Below are 19626 nucleotides of genomic sequence, written 5' to 3'. Positions count from 1 at the left end.
ATAAAGACAGGCATTCTGCCTGTACATTAGCACACCATTATTAGCATTCTGCCTGTGTATTTCAAAAACTACAAAAAGTCACTTTATCAAAAATATATGTTTCTCTTATGACAACGTTATATTTTTAATATGTGTGTACTTGGGGGGTGACCCGGAGGCTGTACCCCAAGGCTCAGGGTCCTGGCTTACTCAGTTACCAAATTACCAGTTTTCAGGTAACTGTTTATTCAGCACTGCATATAAGATTAACCCCTTAAGTCCCAGTGGGTGGGTTATGCAGACCCTGATCCAGCAACAACATCATTTACACAGGGGAATAAGCATTTTCATGTTATTTAGCAAGGGTTAAGTCACAGTTCTGGGCCTCAGCCCAGTTAACCCCTTGTCTCCCTGGCGAGGTTAGAGGGGGGCCCTTGGGGGGTAACCCCGTTAATCCCGGGCCAAACCCTCCCTACCGCCACACCTCCCCTGCTCAAGGGCCCCTGGTACCCCAGCGGCCTCCCCATGGCCCTGGGATACCACTGGCGCTCTTGACGCACTCAATACGTCCTGAGGGATTGGCCTGGCAAAATTGTCCTCCGGCATTGACCAGTACACAGTGGATTGTAAAGTCCAGTTCCTGCAAAGCCGGGCATTTTCCTTTGCCTCCCTCTGCCCCCCACCCAGTGCCTTGGGAACCAAGTCCAGGGTGAAAGGGGCTCCTGTGCAGTCCAGGCTGCACACTGCCCAGAGACTGGCATGTCTCTGCATCTGCAGGAGACCAGCTATCCAGCACAGACCGTCGCTTCCCTGTCAACCAAGTCTGGGAAAGGGTTATGTCACCAGTCTGTAGGGACCCTACCTGCCCTGGCTCTGTGCCCACCCGTAGCTGCTCCGCGATACTCCTGACTCTCCTCCCTGGCTGCCTATCTACCCACAGCCCCTCCTTTGGGAACCCAGGGGGTTCTGTCAGAGGGGTCACTCCTGGCCAGTCAGAACAAGGGACCTTCGGCCTACCTAGCCCATCCCTAGCTTCTGCCAGCTGCCTAACACCCCACTGACCTCCTATCTCCCCCTGCTCCACGGTGCCTCCCTGCCTAGCCTCCCCTAGGCCCAGCACCTCAGCCTGCTGCTTACCTCCCTGCAGCCCACCTGCACTCCTCTCCTCCCTGGGCAATCCTACCCTAGACCCTGGAACTACCTGAGTGCACCTACCTCCCTGAACTTGTCTCCCCCTTACCAGGGATGAGCTCAGGGGCACCTCTCCAGATGCAACCGCCTTAGCGCTTGGCTGGCAGGTATCCCTGGGGTGGCACAAGCCTGCCACTGCCCCGGATACCCCCAGCCCATAGCTAGGCTGCAACAGGGGGTTGCTGATCTGAGAAACCCCCTGGGGCTCTGCCAGGGCAACGGGAAACTCTAGCGTCACTACCTGATGCTTTCCCTCCCTGGCTACCACTAGCCCTCCTTCTCTCACTGAGATCTGCTGCTGGCTACCTACCTGCAGCCTCCCCTCACTCCGCTTCTCCCTAGCTAATCCTAGCCTGGACCCTAGGGACACCTGAGTGAGGCCATCTCCCTGACACTGTCTCCCCATTACCGGGGATGAGCCCAGGGTTGCTGGTGCAGATGCACCCACCTTAGCTCCTGGCTGGCAGGTAATCCGGGGGTGGTCTAACTTTGCCACAACCCCTGATACCTCCAGCCCAGAGCAAGGCTGCAACAGTGGGGCTCTTAACTGAGAGTCCCCTTGCTGCCCCGCCAAGGTAATGGGGAATCCTGACTGCCCTACCAGCTGCCCTTCCTTCCCCTCCCCTGGTGCCCCTATCTCCTGCCACCCCCCAGTCACCCCTAGAGTGAAACAACAGGGTACAGTCATAGGGAAACATAAGTCAGAGTCAGTCTGCGACTTGGTCTGGCTTACCTTGCTGGTCCCCGCAGAGACCGCCGCCTTCGTTGGTCCCAATTGCAGGGGGACTGGAGCGGCCGCCGCCGGCCCCATCTGGGCTGGGCAGCGCCGGGCCGCTGCCGCAACAGCGCCCGGGTTGGGTACAGGTAAAACGGTGCAGGACAAGGGTCCCAGGTCTTTGTGGAGGAACTCGGCTCCATGCAAACTTGGTAAAATAACCCCCTCCCGCAAACCCTGTCCCTCCCCCCAAATAAAACTGCCGCCGGCAGGATGCCGGAGTGGCGGCGTCTTCTCTGCCGCCGCTGCTGGTTCTCCGCCGGGATCAGGTGGATGGCCGCTGCTCTCCGCCACTGTTGCTGATGCAGCCCGTCCAGGTTCTCCAGGAGACGTCCCGCGGAGGGTTGTCGCCCCGGCTGGGCGGGAGCCATCAGAGGATGCCGCTAACTGGGTCATCTTTTCCGCAGCTCGTGAGCGTTGGCCCTGAGGGGCTTCTTCGCCTGACCGCGCACGGTCAGCGCACTGGGCATTATTGTGGCCCATTTGTTGGCAGTGCCGCAGCGACTGCCGGTGCTTCTCCGCCACCAGTGGACTAACCCCAGCAAGGGGCAACGGAGTCCAGAGCGGAGTTGCCTGAGCGCCGGGCTCATTCCAGGGCTTCTCCGCCGCCGGTGGACTAACCCCAGCAAGGGGCAATGGAGTCCAGAGCGGAGAGGCTTGAGCGCCGGGCTCTGGGAGGGGATAAGCGAGTCGGATCATCGCCAGCTTCAGCTGCTCGAGCCGCTCTGCTGGGGACATCTCTTCCTGCGCCAACAACAGGGCCAGCAATTCTGGGAAAAATGGACTGGCCGCCGCAGCGGCCAATACCTCTCCTGGTGCAAGACTGCCGTGGTTTCCAAGACCACCCGCTCCCTCCACAAGTCTCTGCCATCCCGGAGCTGGGTCCCTTCCCTGCTCTCCGGGCGGTGTGATGGTTACAGCAGCTGCAGCTGTGGATCTTTGCTCAGCCTGCCGGGTTTCATGCTCACCGATTGCTGTCTCTCTCTCAGCCTTGCTGGCTGCTGCTCCCCGCGCCGACTTGATGCACTTCTCCGGTCTCGGTGCCCGGCTCCAGTCAGACGGATGGCCGGCACTTTGGTTCTGGAGGAAATGCTTCTCACAAGTAGGGGAACAGTGAGGGGGTGCCATATCTTGTGTTATATGTTGTACACTGTGTGTTCAATATCTTTAGTCCCAGGAACTTGCAATTACCATCAAGTTCCCACTGGATCACAGTACCCCGCAGAATACTGTAATCCAGGTCCAGTTCAATCCCGCCGCTGCCACCAGTTAATTACAAGCCTGTCACGAGAGCTTGCGACAGGCTGTAATTGTACACCAAAAAACTATATATAAATATATATATACCTGGGTTTGAACTGGGACGAGACTTAGATATGATAAATATAATTTATTCCTTGATAAAGGTGAACACAACAGATTATACAATAACAGGCAAAATATAGACACTTACGTAAAGATTATGGCAAGACAGCCAGCAGGATTACAGACTGCCACTTCTCCCATATCTCCAGGTGACATCACAGCAAAACAGGCAGGTCACATGCATGCATGAAGATCATTTGCATGAAGAACAATGAACATGAACAACATGGGTAAAGGGTGGCTTGACTTATACTGCTGCGGCCAAGTTTATTCGAGCATTTGCCCGTTCTTGGCCGCAGCAGTATCCTGGCGCGCGCCGCAGGGTGACGGGCGCGCGCCGAAGCAGCAGAAGAGCGCCCTCCGATCGGGGCGCTCTCCCTACCGCTGCCGGGTCCGCCGGGTCCCCCGGAACCCCCTGCCGCCGTCCCGCGATCGCGGGACACCAGGGCTCCCTCGGGGAGCCCTGGACGCGCGTGCAGGGGGCGCTGGCACCCGATGATGCGTGACCGCACATCGGTGATGCGCGGCACGCTGAGGGAGTGCGGCTCGCAAGCCGGGACATTTCCCGGCTTGCGGAATGAGCCGCACTCGGATAAACTGTGTCGGCAGTGTATATCATTTTAACCCTGGTACCCCAGTTTACGGCTCCGTGCCGTCTAGTAAAATCCTCTTGAAGCTTTTGAAGCTAGGTGGTCAGTGTGAAAAGTTCCACTTCCTCTGGTTAATTCCTTTTGTCCGTTGGGCCAAGCATAAGCAATTAGCCACTTAGTCTTTGATGATCAGGTTTGTAAATTCTAGCCTTTCCCTGCTCATCACAACAGGGGTTCCTCAGACTCAACCAAAATTTCATATTTACTGCAAATCATTGAATAACTTCCGTTCCGTTATACACACAGTCAGGTGAGATATATTACTGCATTCTGGGACACCTGACGCTCGTAGAGAGACCCATCATTACATTGTAATATGAACATTAATAGAGATATTAATATCTGGCATTTAGCAGCAGTTACATATTCAATGTTTAGACTTCCCAAGATCGGCTTACTCTCGCCAATACACTTATGTAATTCTTAGCCGGTTCAGCCAAGGACATCTCATAGTATCCTTATATTTAATAAAGTTACTCACTTTTGATATCCTGTTGGGGAATACCTTTTGCTGGAAGGTGTGAATAACAAACCCTTCCCTTCCTTTTGCCTGCTTCCCGCATAAACAATTCCCCTGGGAAGCCAGGCTCAAATCTAGCAGGATATCCTATTTAGCATCCTACTGGCCACGTCAATAAACCTTTTGAAGTGGGCTTTTGCTTTTCGCATAACCAATTAGGTCAGTTACCTATTGATCAGGGCGATGTATCACACCTCTCTGTTGATATACACTTCCAGTGAATACTCATATGAGGCACCATTTGGCTCCTCATGCATTATAAAGACAGGCATTCTGCCTGTACATTAGCACACCATTATTAGCATTCTGCCTGTGTATTTCAAAAACTACAAAAAGTCACTTTATCAAAAATATATGTTTCTCTTATGACAACGTTATATTTTTAATATGTGTGTACTTGGGGGGTGACCCGGAGGCTGTACCCCAAGGCTCAGGGTCCTGGCTTACTCAGTTACCAAATTACCAGTTTTCAGGTAACTGTTTATTCAGCACTGCATATAAGATTAACCCCTTAAGTCCCAGTGGGTGGGTTATGCAGACCCTGATCCAGCAACAACATCATTTACACAGGGGAATAAGCATTTTCATGTTATTTAGCAAGGGTTAAGTCACAGTTCTGGGCCTCAGCCCAGTTAACCCCTTGTCTCCCTGGCGAGGTTAGAGGGGGGCCCTTGGGGGGTAACCCCGTTAATCCCGGGCCAAACCCTCCCTACCGCCACAGGGGGGCTCTGTGCGGGCAGCAGGGGGGGCTCTGTGCGGGCAGCAGGGGGGCTTTGTGCGGGCAGTAGGCGGGGGTCTCTGTGAGGGCAGCGGGGGGGCTTTGTGCGGGCAGCAGGGAGGGGGTCTCTGTGTGGTCAGCAGGGGGGCTCTGTACGGGCAACAGGCGGGGGCTCTGTGTGGTGGGTAGCAGGGGGAGCTCTGTGTGGGGGGTAGCAGGGGGGCTTTGGCGGGGGAAAGCAGGGGTGCCCTGTGCTGGGCAAAGCAGGGGGGGCTCTGTGCGGGGCAAAGCAGGGGGGGGCTCTGTGCGGGGCAAAGCAGGTGGGGGCTCTGTGCGGGGCAAAGCAGGGGGGGCTCTGTGCGGGGCAAAGCAGGGGGGGCTCTGTGCGGGGCAAAGCAGGGGGGCTCTGTGCGGGGCAAAGCAGGGGGGGGCTCTGTGCGGGGCAAAGCAGGAGGGGGCTCTGGGCGGGGCAAAGCAGGGGGGCTCTGTGCGGGGCAAAGCAGGGGGGGGCTCTGTGCGGGGCAAAGCAGGGGGCCTCTGTGCGGGGCAAAGCAGGGGGGGCTCTGTGCGGGTAACAGGCGGGGGCTCTGTGCGGAGGGTAGCAGGGGGAGCTCTGTGGGCGGGTAGCAGGGGGGCTTTGGCGGGGGAAAGCAGGGGGGCTCTGTGCGGGGCAAAGCAGGGGGGGCTCTGTGCGGGGCAAAGCAGGGGGGGCTCTGTGCGGGGCAAAGCAGGGGGGGCACTGTGCGGGGCAAAGCAGGGGGGCTCTGTGCGGGGCAGAGCAGGGGTGGCATTGTGCGGGGCAAAGCAGGGGGGGCTCTGTGCGGGACAAAGCAGGGGGGGCTCTGTGCGGGGCAAAGCACGGGGGGCTCTGTGCGGGACAAAGCAGGGGGGCTCTGTGCGGAGGGTAGCAGGGGGAGCTCTGTGGGCGGGTAGCAGGGGGGCTTTGGCGGGGGAAAGCAGGGGGGCTCTGTGCGGGGCAAAGCACGGGGGGGCTCTGTGCGGGGCAAAGCAGGGGGGGCTCTGTGCGGGGCAAAGCACGGGGGGCTCTGTGCGGGGCAAAGCACGGGGGCTCTGTGCGGGGCAAAGCACGGGGGGCTCTGTGCGGGGCAAAGCAGGGGGGGTTCTGTGAGGGGCAGAGCAGGGGGGGCACTGTGCGGGGCAAAGCAGGGGGGGCTCTGTGCGGGGCAAAGCAGGGGGGGCTCTGTGCGGGGCAAAGCACGGGGGGCTCTGTGCGGGACAAAGCAGGGGGGCTCTGTGCGGGGCAAAGCAGGGGGGGCTCTGTGCGGGGCAAAGCACGGGGGGGCTCCGTGCGGGGCAAAGCAGGTGGGGCTCTGTGCGGGGCAAAGCACGGGGGGCTCTGTGCGGGGCAAAGCAGGGGGGGTTCTGTGCGGGGAGCAGGGGGGCTCTCTGCGAGGAGCAGGGGGGCTCTGTGCGGGGAGCAGGGGGCTCTGTGCGGGGAGCAGGGGGGCTCTGTGCAGGAAAGGAAGCAGGGGGGGTTCTGTGCGGGGATTGGGGGGGTTCTGTGCGGGGAGCGGGGGGGCGCTCTGTGCAGGGAGCGGGGGTGCTCTGTGCGAGGAGCAGGGGGGGGGGCGCTCTGTGCGAGGAGCGGGGGGGGGGGGGTACACCAGGTGCAGGGAGCGGGTGGGGGCTCTGTGCAGGGAGCATGGAGAGGGGGGGAAACTTTTTATTAACTTGGAAAATAAATGAAATGATAAAATCCGGACAATCTGCATTTCAAACACAAAACCAGCAGCCCTGCTTGTGCCCAGGCGTTATATATCCAGGTTACCTCCTTCATTTCAACATTGGCCAAAAGGGAGGAACTGAAGAAGCTTTACTGAGATATATTAAGGACCAAGAGGAGTATACACATCTACATGCAGAAGAAACTATCTCTCCCTAGCACAGTGCCTGGGAAATGTTACTGTTTTGTTTCTAATCTGCACAGTATGTGACACGTGATCCGTTTTGAAGTCTAAAAACTACAACTCCCATGATCCCCTTAGTGTGAGCATGCGCAGTAGGACACAGAGCTGTGACCTGGATGTAGTCAGTGTCTTCACTTCCGGGAAAGAGAAGATGAAGAAATAAAGTGGTGTAGGAAGCACACAGGAGCCTTCTCTGTAAGTAACTTACTTTGTATTCAAAGCATCAGAGCAGGTATATGCAAACACGTGGTGTTTCAGGGCAGACACGTCCTCTCCTCAGACCATACACATTACTGCAATAAAATAACTATTTACTTACACAAAGCGCTTAACCTAAAAAAAATACCTGTTGGGCAGCGTACCTAGTGTACTCATAAAGCTATACCTAAAAGGTGAAGGATGTGACCGACCCCAAATACAGAGACCCCCACGTGTATACATAATACTGACTGTGGGTTTGATCTTAATAAATTCTCCCAAAAATAAATGGGCCAACTCTTAGATCAACAAGTAGAAAGCATTGAAATATATTCCCAATCAAAGGAGTGTAATAGATCAGTCCAAGATTGAAAAAATGGCAGCCTTCAAAGGCCCGTAATATGGTGCGCGCGGCACTTATAATTGGCTGCGGTTAGCCAGCCGTTCTATACTAGGGCCGATAGTGAGCGTTGAGCCGGAAGACCGGAGGAAAGACTCTGAATAGAGACTTTTCGTGTTGCTGCCCCTCGACGTCACACTCTTTTGCCCAATCGGGGGGTGTTGTGTGTGTACATACACATACTGTATAAAACACAAAATCCATCTCTTATCCCTGACAGGTTTTTTTTTAAATATTAAAAGCGCAGTAAAATCCAGTGTTTTTTAATTAGAAAAAAAATGCCTAAAATGTAATTTCCCCATCTGCTCCCTCCTGCATTCTATTCTTCAGCCTCTTTAACACACCCCTCCATAGCCTGCACACTTAGTACCTTGGCAGAGTTACAAATGGCTTTTATTTTACTGCCTGTGTGATTTATTTATGCTAAATGTTTGGATTATTATTTACCATTAATTTGGGTATCACGGCACTGACACAAGATGTGCTGCTAATATGGATGTGACACAATCCTTTTACCGTCTCCTTTCTGTGGGATTTGTGTGAGTGCAGGGAGAGGGGGGATGGCCACGCCTACCCGTGCACATCATAGCCATGCCCATCTGTTGCTCAGAGCACTGAAGTCTATACACACAAAAAGTGTGCTGCACGAGCATTCGCGCACGCCCCAACTATTAAACAAGCCTTAGGGACAAGACAGACAAGTCTTCCAAAACTTTTCAAATACAGAACTTGAACACACAAATCAAGTCCCACGCGTTAAAGTAACAGGGATACAAAAGAGGAGTATCTACGGTGCTCCCTAGCAGTATAGTGGACTATGTCCTTGCCAGAAATAGGGGCACACGAACCAAGGGGAAGATATACACAGAATACAACAATAAAGAAATACCAAGTAATAGTATTTATACTAGCCCTTGGTTGGAACTGCTGCTCAACCTATAGAGGATCATCCCTTGATCCTCAGATATTTGTAGAAATGTGGAGGTGGTGAGTGCACGTATGAAATAAGAAATAGATTAAATATATAGTTACAGTCTTAGTATATCTCACAGACAGCGCTCCAGTCAATCAGACAATACATAGAGGCCCAATACTCAAGATGGACACTTGATCAGAGGGTCGGAATGCAATAAATAGTAAGAGGTAAGATATCTATACTCACACGGCATGGGGAAACAGTCACTTTTTCCCAATATCCAGTGTCCCACAGACCGTCCCAAGAAAGGATAGTACAGGCAGGAAGTTGGAAATAAACAAACTTTATTTACAGATAACAAAGTAAGTGTAGACTTACATATAAGTACACACTTCAGGTCCGACAGCCGTCTGGTGAGCTCCGACGCGGTGTCTTCCTGTTTTCGCGTCCGACTACAGGACCGCGACAGGAGTACACGTGGCGGCTAGGGAAACTTTGTGTGCAACGCTTCAGCACGCAACCGACAAGGAACGACGCGTTTCGGAAATAACTTTCCTTCGTCAGGTTCCTGTCAGTTGCGTGCGCTTCTCCCCTTATTAGTACTTTACTACAGCTGTAATCGTGTTCTATCTAATTAAAATCCTCCGTGACAGCCATCTACATCCAAAGTTAAGCGCTCATGATCCTACTGCTCTCAGACTGTTAAAGGCACATAGCTAACAATTGGGGCGACCGATGATGCTCATACAAATTGTAGAGTATGCTGGTTTAAAAAAAAGAAGTAAATGAGGTAAAGCTCATACATAATAAAATTCTTTACATAGTAACATCTTCATACTGCATTCTAGATCATATTTACGTCTATCATATATTAAGGACTCTGTAAACTGTACAGGAATGCAGTTTGAGCAAAAAGGTGTGTATTTTGAAATACATCAAAACATTCTATTTGTCTACTTAGAGGTGAATAGCCTTAAAACTGGTATGCTATACCAAATATCACTTTTATAGGGAGGGCAATTAATTACTGGACTTTCTAAAACTACCCAGAAGATGGTCTGTTTGCATCCTAGCGAAAATTCATTTCGAAACCATATAGAAGTTGTAAGACCTTTTATGCCTGATGCGATCTATAGCTTCTCTTAGTAGCAAGTAATATAAGTTTGGAACAAAGACCTGTCAGACCACCACTTTTCTATGGTCATTGTAATATCTTAATGTACTGTGTGCAACGCTTCAGCACGCAACCGACAAGGAACGACGCGTTTCGGAAATAACTTTCCTTCGTCAGGTTCCTGTCAGTTGCGTGCGCTTCTCCCCTTATTAGTACTTTACTACAGCTGTAATCGTGTTCTATCTAATTAAAATCCTCCGTGACAGCCATCTACATCCAAAGTTAAGCGCTCATGATCCTACTGCTCTCAGACTGTTAAAGGCACATAGCTAACAATTGGGGCGACCGATGATGCTCATACAAATTGTAGAGTATGCTGGTTTAAAAAAAAGAAGTAAATGAGGTAAAGCTCATACATAATAAAATTCTTTACATAGTAACATCTTCATACTGCATTCTAGATCATATTTACGTCTATTATATATTAAGGACTCTGTAAACTGTACAGGAATGCAGTTTGAGCAAAAAGGTGTGTATTTTGAAATACATCAAAACATTCTATTTGTCTACTTAGAGGTGAATAGCCTTAAAACTGGTATGCTATACCAAATATCACTTTTATAGGGAGGGCAATTAATTACTGGACTTTCTAAAACTACCCAGAAGATGGTCTGTTTGCATCCTAGCGAAAATTCATTTCGAAACCATATAGAAGTTGTAAGACCTTTTATGCCTGATGCGATCTATAGCTTCTCTTAGTAGCAAGTAATATAAGTTTGGAACAAAGACCTGTCAGACCACCACTTTTCTATGGTCATTGTAATATCTTAATGTACTGTGTAAATCAATATCTGCTTGGGCATTTCAAATTGAGTCACAGGCGTCCATGCCATCCATTAGATGGCGCTTTTTAAACACTTCTGTATCAGCTGTGCCTGCAATAGAGGAGACATTTAAATACTATATCAGACTTTTAGGGAGGGCATCTATTACTGTATTCCACCATTAAACACTTAATATATGATAGACATAAATATGAAATAGAATGCAGTATGAAGATTTTACTATGTATAAAATGTTATTATGTATGAGCTTTACCTCATTTACTTGTTTTTAAACCAGCATACTCTACAATTTGTATGAGCATCATCGGTTGCTGAAATTGTTAGCTATGTGCCTTTAACAGTCTGAGAGCAGTAGGATCATGAGCGCTAGACTTTGGATGTAGATGGCTGTCACGGAGGATTTTAATTATATAGAACACGATTACAGCTGTGCAGCCAATTACGTAAGGTACTAATAAGGGGAGAAGCAAGAGCAAGCAACTGTCAGGAACCTGACGAAGGAAAGTTATTTCCGAAACGCGTCGTTCCTTGTCGGTTGCGTGCTGGACCATTGCACACAGGTTTCCCTAGCCACCACGTGTACACCTGTCATGGTCCTGTAATCAGACGCGAAAAAAGGAAGACACTGCGTCGGAGCTCACCAGACTACTGTCGGACCTGAAGTGTATACTTATATGTAAGTCTACACTTACTTTGTTATCTGTAAATAAAATGTTTTGATTTCTAACTTCCTGCCTGTACTATCCTTTCTTGGTACGGTCTGTGGGACCTTGGATATTAGCGAAAAGTGACTGTTTCCCCAGAGGCTGGTGGAAAGATACCAATTGTTGTGAAAGGGGCTCACATATGGCCGTGTGAGCATAGATATCTTACCTCTTACTATTTATTGCATTCCCTGACCCTCTGATCAAGTGTCTATCTTGAGTATTGGGCCTCTATGTATTGTCTGATTGACAGAGGCTCTGTCTGTGAGATATACTAATAGACTGTCTCTATATATTTTATCTATTTCTTATCTCATATGTGCGCTCACCACCTCCACAATTCTGTTAAAGGAACAGAACCGTACAATACTAGTCCGTATATGTATATGGTTATGGAAAACAGTCCTGTTATCCACGTCGATGGATTTAGACTTGTCTTTCCTCCTAACAGTGTTTCCTATGGATATAAAGGGGACAAACCATTGTGCAGCACCTTTGATTATGAGGCCCGCTTCACCCTGACAAATGCCTACTTACAGGAATGAAGTTGATCACTGGCAAAAAATGGGTATCTTTAATCCTCTCCCCTGCGCTTGATCAGGTCCACACCTGCATTCCTTCTCCAAGATCTCTAACAATGCGCGATTCTCCCAAAAGAAAGTGAAATAAAAAGTACCTAGTGTCGTACTGATTAAAACATTTATTAATACACACACGCACACAAAAAAACCCACACTTAGTGTGTCTGCACGTGTTGCACGACACAAATTGCTGTCCGTGGCTTGAGCCTCCTTGGTGGTGTCTGGCAGCTGGGATCAGTGTTGTACTGCTCTCCGTTGGCGGCCGCAACTCCTCACACTGTCTCTCCTGATGACGTCACTACCGGCTGCCGAAATCCTGGTGCCTTCGCTCATGGACAGGAATAGCTCCATCCTACGCGTTTCGTGACGTTTAGTTCAAGTCACAATACTTACTTCGACGGGGAGATGCTGCTGCTGGAGAAGCCCCATGAGACAGGACCAGGGCTCGGGAGCGAGCACACGTCAGTGGAATACATATGAATATAAATATGTGTTCCACTGACTGCATTACACAGTGATTTAGTGACCCCTCGAGCCGAATCTTTGCCGATTGATCACAGAAGAACGGATCGATCGGCAACTTAGCTAATCACTTGTCAGTGTTTGCATTGCATTGATGCGCAAATTGAAGGGAAACATTTTTTTTTAAAGGCAGCTTTAACTGCTGCTTTAAATCCAACCTAGCGGCGGGAGACCATGAAATCACTGGGAGTACATGACTTCCTTGAAAAGGATGAAATCACCATTTAACCCATTGGGTGCTCTTTTGATGTAGCTGCTATGTCACCGCGTCTGGCCCCATGATGTAAAAGCTACGTCATAGTAATTTTGCTGGTTTTCCTAGGGGAGATGACATTCTGTGCTCCTGTGCAGGGCAGGACGGATATATCACTACGTGGGATAGAAGGGAAGGGGTCTCCCCGTCCGTTCTGTCATCAGTGAGGGAGCGATCACATGACCCCGCCGTCACTCAAAGAGTTAAAATAACTGTTTTACTTATTTATGTATTGTGAACGAAATCCTGTTCTGTATTTCTCCAGGAACTTGTATGTGTTTGACTAATGAGGGCATTATAATTACTTTGTTTTCTATGGAAGTTTTATGTTTATTTTAGTTTGCTAAACGGGTTTTTTAACTTGGCAATTCGCTACATTTAACCTATTAAATATGCCATTGTTCACGTTCTTCTCAGGAGGGACTGCCCCTTCAAATACCATTTTCTATTCTGCTTCAGTTTAAATAAATTCTGAGATTACAAACCCATAAGAGTTTGTACAAACAGCCTTTTCTCCTTGCTAGCTATCCTAAGCACTCCTTTTCCTCTCATCCCACACAAATCTTTCCCCATCTTAGGAACGCTGGGTCACACTTTTCAAAGCCTTATTTAAGCAGAGGCAGCTGTTGACATTACGGATAAATTTGGTTGCTGTCACCTACACTACTTTACATAGTTTACTGGGCAGCTAATGCCACATCTATATTCTCCAGACTATTACTCTGTGACAATAACCTTCATTTATTGTCTTTCCAAATCCTTGTAAAACCTCCCGAAACTACTGAAGAAACAGAAATATTCATTTTATTTATCCCCCAAACAGCTTGTTAAATTATTTCCTCAATACCCCTCAAGAGAAGAGTTACCCGTCTCACATGGTTTCTCTTACTGTGTTTCTATTGCTGTTTGTGTTTGTGACGATAGCTTTGTAACAGGCTATTAATAATACACACCAAATATCACTGGGTTGAACTGAACGAGGCTTGGATATGATAAAATTTAATTTATTCTTTGAAAAAGGTGAACACACGAGATATACAAATAACAAACAAAATATGCACTTAAAGTTGGAATGAGGAAATAATCATAAAATCTTGATTAGCAGTTCATGCAGCAATCTTGAAACTCACAAAGACACGAAAAACAATAGCCATAGGCTGAGCCTGGTTCTTATACAATTATTTCCCATTGAACACAACCTAAACCCAGCCCCTCTCATAAATCAGTGGTGAGGTTGACAGTTTTCCACAGAGTAAAACTCCTCCCACCCAAGGACGTTTAAAAAACTGCTTTTCCTATCTAAATAACTTCATAACTTCAGTTCAGTAATACTTACTGGCGCACGAGACATATTAATATATTCCGGCACGCATGACGCTCCCAATGAGACTAAATATTACCGTGTAATACTAAAATGAAGAGAGATACTAATGTCTGTCTCTTAGGACCTGCTAGACATCATGTGTCTGTAATCGTTATTTGCGAATCAGTCCCACGAATACACATATGTAGCTTTTAGCACGTTCAGCCGAGGACATATAATATTCTTATATTTAATAAGGTCACTCATTCTGATATCTCCTTGGGTAACCGCACCCCTGGCCCCCATAACCCCTGGTCAATAAATCCTTTGAAGCAGGGACTCGTGTGTAGAGAGCATTTGTCACAGGTGCTAGATTTCACACCCAATGCCCCAGACATGGGCCTAGCTGTCTCTACCAGCAATATGTGTTAACATACACCAAACCCCCTCTGTACTTTTCACACCCAACTTCAATCAAGCCTTTTGAAGCCCAGATATTTCTGAAAAGACACCACACATTTGTATTTTCCTAAACTGCAGCTCATTAACCCCTTAAGCCCCAGTGTGTGTGTGTGGTGCAGACACTAGCACAGAAACAATACATTTATACAGGGGAATAAACAGTTAGATGGCTGAAGCAAGGCAAAAATACATTACTGGACCCCAGTCCAGTTAACCCCTTGCTTCCCAGGTGAGAGTAGAGGTTGGCCAAATGGGGTGTAATCCCTTTAATCCAGGGCCAAACCCTCTCTATCATGACAGTGTTCTGTATCCCCCTTCCTCCCACACCCTTTATTTGCCTCCCAGGCACTGATCTGCAGGGAGTTATTTTTCCTTATCCACTTTGCCTCCTCTGTTTACCAAACACTAGATTCACTAAAGTTCAATAGCCTCAATTTCACTTTAACAGCCACTCAAGTAAATGGCAATGAGCATGTGATCACAGCAGCTCTTTGCACCTCTCCCCTCACTCCTTTCTTCTCCTCACTGCCTTGTTCAGCACCATTGCTGCCCGTATGTAGTCTAGGCTATGGCCCCAGTGGTCACTGCTGCACGCGTGTCTGGTGGCGCGTGCACGGGTAAAATCTGTGGTCTATGTGGAGTGATGGGATGCGGGAGGTGGGGGGGGGGGGAGTTTCAAGCCCAAACCGACATTGTTACCTCATTTGACTGTGGCTCAAGGCTTTTTCTATAGTCCAGTTTCCAAATCAGTCCAGGGCATGTTATAAGCTCAGGTTGCTGATGGAACACATTCCTGCTACAACACCTTGTTACATCAACCCCACTTTCTGTTTAGTTCCACCGAATGAAAACTCACCTTTGTGGTACTTGCGTTATCTTACCAGGGACTTTTTAATTACAACAGTGTTTCTTTTGTTTTTAAGTAATAAGAAAGTAGTCCCTGGTGTGTTGTCTGTGGCTCCCATTCCTTTCAAACTGTGGGTACATACAAGTGAGCCATCGTATATACATTGCTCTCCATTAACTTCTGTTCACCTCAAAAACTGTAGAGAAGAAAGAGAAGACAAGTCACATTATTAACAACTTGTATCTTTTTTCATCTCTTCCTTTATAAAATAGACATTACTTTGAGACCTCACTAACTGTCCCAATTTTAGATTTGTAAATTGTGCAAGAAACGAGGAAGAACAGAACCTTGTGGCGTTCCAGTACCACAGGAAAATCTACTACAGAACCTGCACAGACCTCGCCCCACACACAGAGCTCCTGGTCTGGAGATGAATATGGGAAAGAGCTTGGTATCGAGTGGGGTACGCTGTGGAAAATTAATGCGCCAGCACAAGGTAATCTGCAATATGAGTGTTGCATGCTTTTTACATCTCTATTGTCTTATTACTGATGTTAAATTGCAAATATTGATACATCTGCATACACCATTATGGGTCAACTAGATCTTAATATCACTAAACCTGACTTGAGTCAAAGAGCCAGATACATAAAGCTGCGGTAACCAAAAATGCCATATTACCGCCCATAAAAAAGTGCCTTATTATTATTATGCAATGAATCAGCGTTGCAGCGCCAAAAATAAAGCGCTTTTTATCGGACCCGTTAAAAGCATCAGATTCGATACAAAACAGGCATAATACCTAATTTTCAAGTAAAAACTGCAATACATCAAGTTCCGATATTTATTGGAACAGGAGGAACAGCAGAAATACCACAAATATTTTATCACCTACTCCAAGCTGGTGTTAGCCCTGTCTCCTATGTATATAATGACCAATATACTGCCCATTATATACATAGGCAAGATAAGCTAAACCAACATGGAATAGATTATAAAATAGTTGTTAAAATACATTACAGTACATATTAACCCCTTAGTAGTCCACGGGTCAACTAGTCATCGGTTTTCAAGACTAGCTGACCACACAGGGTATAATATAAATGTTAATATATAATTCTTTATGCCCGTCCGCGACTCGGAAGCTCTCCCAGGAGATTGTGTATTCAATGTGTGGGTAGAGAGCAGTGCAGGCCTTGAGTCCAGCAGTTTGAATTAGACACATGCAAGCTCTTGTATCAAATCACTAGACTACTTTATTACAGATAACACAGAGTTATATAGCCAAAAACAGTTCTAGAGGTGTTTTTGCTGAAGTGTCGTAGAGGTATTCGCTGACATTCTACCTAATTTATTGCTACATAGATTAAATGTTGCTTACATTTGTGCCTTTCACTTATTTATAGGGAGTAAGGGAAGCAGAGAAGGGAGTACAGAGAGTAAAACTTTGTTTATAAAAAGCTAACAAGCTAACATTCTTCTCTTACCTTCAAGGCTAAAAAGTTCTAGAAGACATGCCAGAGCACCTGCTCAAGTTTTAAAATAATACATTTTAAAAGTAAAACCTGGGACAAGCTGAAACAAAATGGATATTAAAATATATATTGGAACAAAGGGAACAAATTGTTACTGAAATTTATATTAACAGCTCCCTCCTTTTGTCATGAAAATGACAACACTTATTAAAAATTACTAGTTACACTGCTCCTCTATAATTAGCGCATTGTAGCTACTCATTATTTACAATTTCACTTTCTGAGAATAAATGGGTGTTGGTGGGGGTTAATATCTCCTGGAAGCGACTGCACAAACATCCTCCTCACACACATCTTTCATACTGCATTTACTTAGAATGGCAAAACAGCAATATGGATGCTATGGTCAAAATGGATGACTTGTCCTTGTGGTTGACTCACACCCCTGGGTGACCTCCCACCTTCCTCATATCCTCATATCCAGTCTTCTCAGTCCTCCCATATCCTTAAGAGAGAGTCTATTTAAAGAACAGTTAACCATTTCATTGTCATACTGGACCAAACAGTTGTCCAATTGTGCATGACTTCATTTCATTCCGGACATTATATCGGTTCAGTTGATTCCTTCTTTGGTCTCTTCTTCTGGGGGACTGCCGACATCTTTATCACCGAAAGGAGGCATAGCGTTGGTGGGGGATTGCAGCGCACTTCCGGACCAAAGTTTTGCTGTACTTAACACATACACAGAGAGCAATGAGTAGGACAAACACACATACAAAAAAAACCGCTAGCTTCACTTCCAGAGAACCAATCCAACCACCAAGTCCCAATGATTCCCATCCCTCATCTCTACCTTTAAAGCTGGAACCACTCTTCCTAAATAACATAACCTGGTCTAGTTGCAGGGTAATTCTATATCTATCCTTCTAGCACAAAATCCATAACTTCCCTAGGGCAAACTCATATTTCTACACCCTTCGTAACAAATTTCTTATATATTGTTCTACAAGTGTCTTATAACATATTGTCCTTTTCCCAAGGGGTTAAATGTAATTTTCTTGTTCTTGGGGTGCAACCTATTTGGTATGGATAGTACATTGGGTTTCATTGCACACAAAATGTGGACTTTGTTTACCAGGATTCCATTATGTGACAAAAGAGTGTGCATATATGCTATACACTGAACAATAAAAACAAAATAAAATTACTAAACAAAATATACCTATTACTACCCTATTGTCTTTGTGTGTGCACTGATCACACAAACCTAATAGAATATACATCATCATTAAAATAATAAAACCTGTAAAGAAAAAAAAGATTATTAAAAAGTTCAAAGTTCATGTGTTGAGGCCCGGACTTTTGCCTGTGTCTTTCTCCTCCGTTGGTTATTGGCGGGGATTATTGTGCCCTAAAAACATAAATTTTATATTCTGTAGCAGCTGTGTCTTTTGGATTTTCCACCTTGGCTATAGTTTAACTTGAAGCAACTGTGGGTGGTGCTGGGATAAGTTGCATGTGGATCCAGGAAGAGACCTCTGCCACTTTAATTGCTATTATGGTAGTAGTAGTAGGGTCTTTTCATCTGGGATGAAAAACGTTCTTGCATAGGAAATACTTGACCTTTAACTCTGTCTCGCGTAGGTGCACTTTTAACTTTGACGTGTGCCTAGAGAGACTCAAAAATATATTGGTTGCATGCAATACTTACTAATTGTTTTACCAAGCAGTCATTGTGGTCTTGACTTTTGTACAATTTTAAATTCATAAAATGTAATGCCCCATTTATTGCCAAACCAAAAGAAAATGGTTAAAATGATTTTGTATAGAACTTCACACTAATTAGCTGTAATATAATTTCTTTGAAAAGTGCCGAGCACAATGCCAACTTTAAAAGAGACTCAGCATTATTCTTAAAAAAAAAATTATTTCAGATTTCGTTCATCCCGGGCACTAAGCCATCTAACTTCTGGGCATAAACAGCAATAACACCCCTCCTTTGTTCACATTTATTACATGTGAACAATATTACAGAAAGGATAACAGCATTTAAAACATAACTAAATATTGTTGCTTGATCTGTAGCAAAACTAACCTGAAACCTTTGGGTATAAAATTGACATTGAAAACCTCAAAACACTACTAAATATAAATATAATCTGCGCTATATTCTTCTGACAGAAACATCCTGTAATATAAAAATTATAGACACAGATTTAAAAACTTTTTTTTCCGTCTCTTCCCCCTCTGTACCGATCTGCCTGGCAGACATGTCAATAGGGAGTGGTCTAGGGAGCCTATTTCTTTGGGTTCCCCGTGAAGCCGTAAGGGCTTCTTAATCGGAGACTGCCGCAGAGCCTGTTACCTGGGAAAGATTAAGGGGATCAGGGGGTTTGAGAACAGGGATACTGGGGTAAATTTAGGCTACCTATGGAGGTGGTAATTATCTCAGTTCCATAGGGGCAGTAGGCAAATATATATATTTTGAGAGTGGTGAAAAATCTCTATTGGCAGCACTTCAAAAGGTGCAATTTTGACACGCTGCAGCACATTTTCTTAACAGTTTTAACACATTTGTTATTATTAGTCTTATACTTTATTTTTGTCAGGCTCACTTCCAGACAATATTTTACTTTATTACTCATAATTAGCTTATAAAGAAAACTTATCTTAATACAATATAACTGTCACGATGTCACCAACTTTTATCAACCCATTTATATTTCTGGGTATTTGATTGAACAGAACAAGTTGCAAAATAAATTGTGATTTATTTCCTTAATAGACAAACACACGACATCTGCAGAATACACTTGAAAACAACACTTACAGGAATCAGAGAATGAAAGAAATTGTCCTTTGAAACAAAAGAAATTGTCC

General features: G+C 46.6%; 3 protein-coding genes across 10 annotated transcripts in view; all 3 read left to right on the top strand.

Moving 5' to 3' along the window:
* Positions 1–19626, top strand: part of LOC142466363 (uncharacterized) — a 790214-nt gene that overhangs the window by 253644 nt on the left and 516944 nt on the right. The gene's annotated exons all lie outside the window — the stretch shown is intronic.
* LOC142466695 (uncharacterized) overlaps positions 1–19626 on the top strand; it is a 431792-nt gene that overhangs the window by 47969 nt on the left and 364197 nt on the right. The gene's annotated exons all lie outside the window — the stretch shown is intronic.
* The window catches only part of LOC142466692 (uncharacterized), a 308558-nt gene that overhangs the window by 253668 nt on the left and 35264 nt on the right, over positions 1–19626 (top strand). For 3 of the 6 annotated variants that reach the window (XM_075571995.1, XM_075571994.1, XM_075571996.1), the window contains exon 2: positions 15582–15767. The exons of 1 other annotated variant lie outside the window; for it this stretch is intronic. The gene's annotated coding sequence lies outside the window, so the exon portion shown is untranslated. Of the gene's footprint in view, positions 1–7204; positions 7322–15581; positions 15768–19626 lie in introns of all 6 variants that reach the window. 2 more of the 6 variants (XM_075571997.1, XM_075571993.1) reach the window with 1 other exon arrangement.

The sequence above is a fragment of the Ascaphus truei genome, chromosome 15 (assembly GCF_040206685.1).
Source record: "Ascaphus truei isolate aAscTru1 chromosome 15, aAscTru1.hap1, whole genome shotgun sequence".
Classification (NCBI taxonomy): domain Eukaryota; kingdom Metazoa; phylum Chordata; class Amphibia; order Anura; family Ascaphidae; genus Ascaphus; species Ascaphus truei.
Note: the sequence above shows the minus strand (reverse complement) of the source record. Positions and strands in the feature narration are given on the sequence as shown.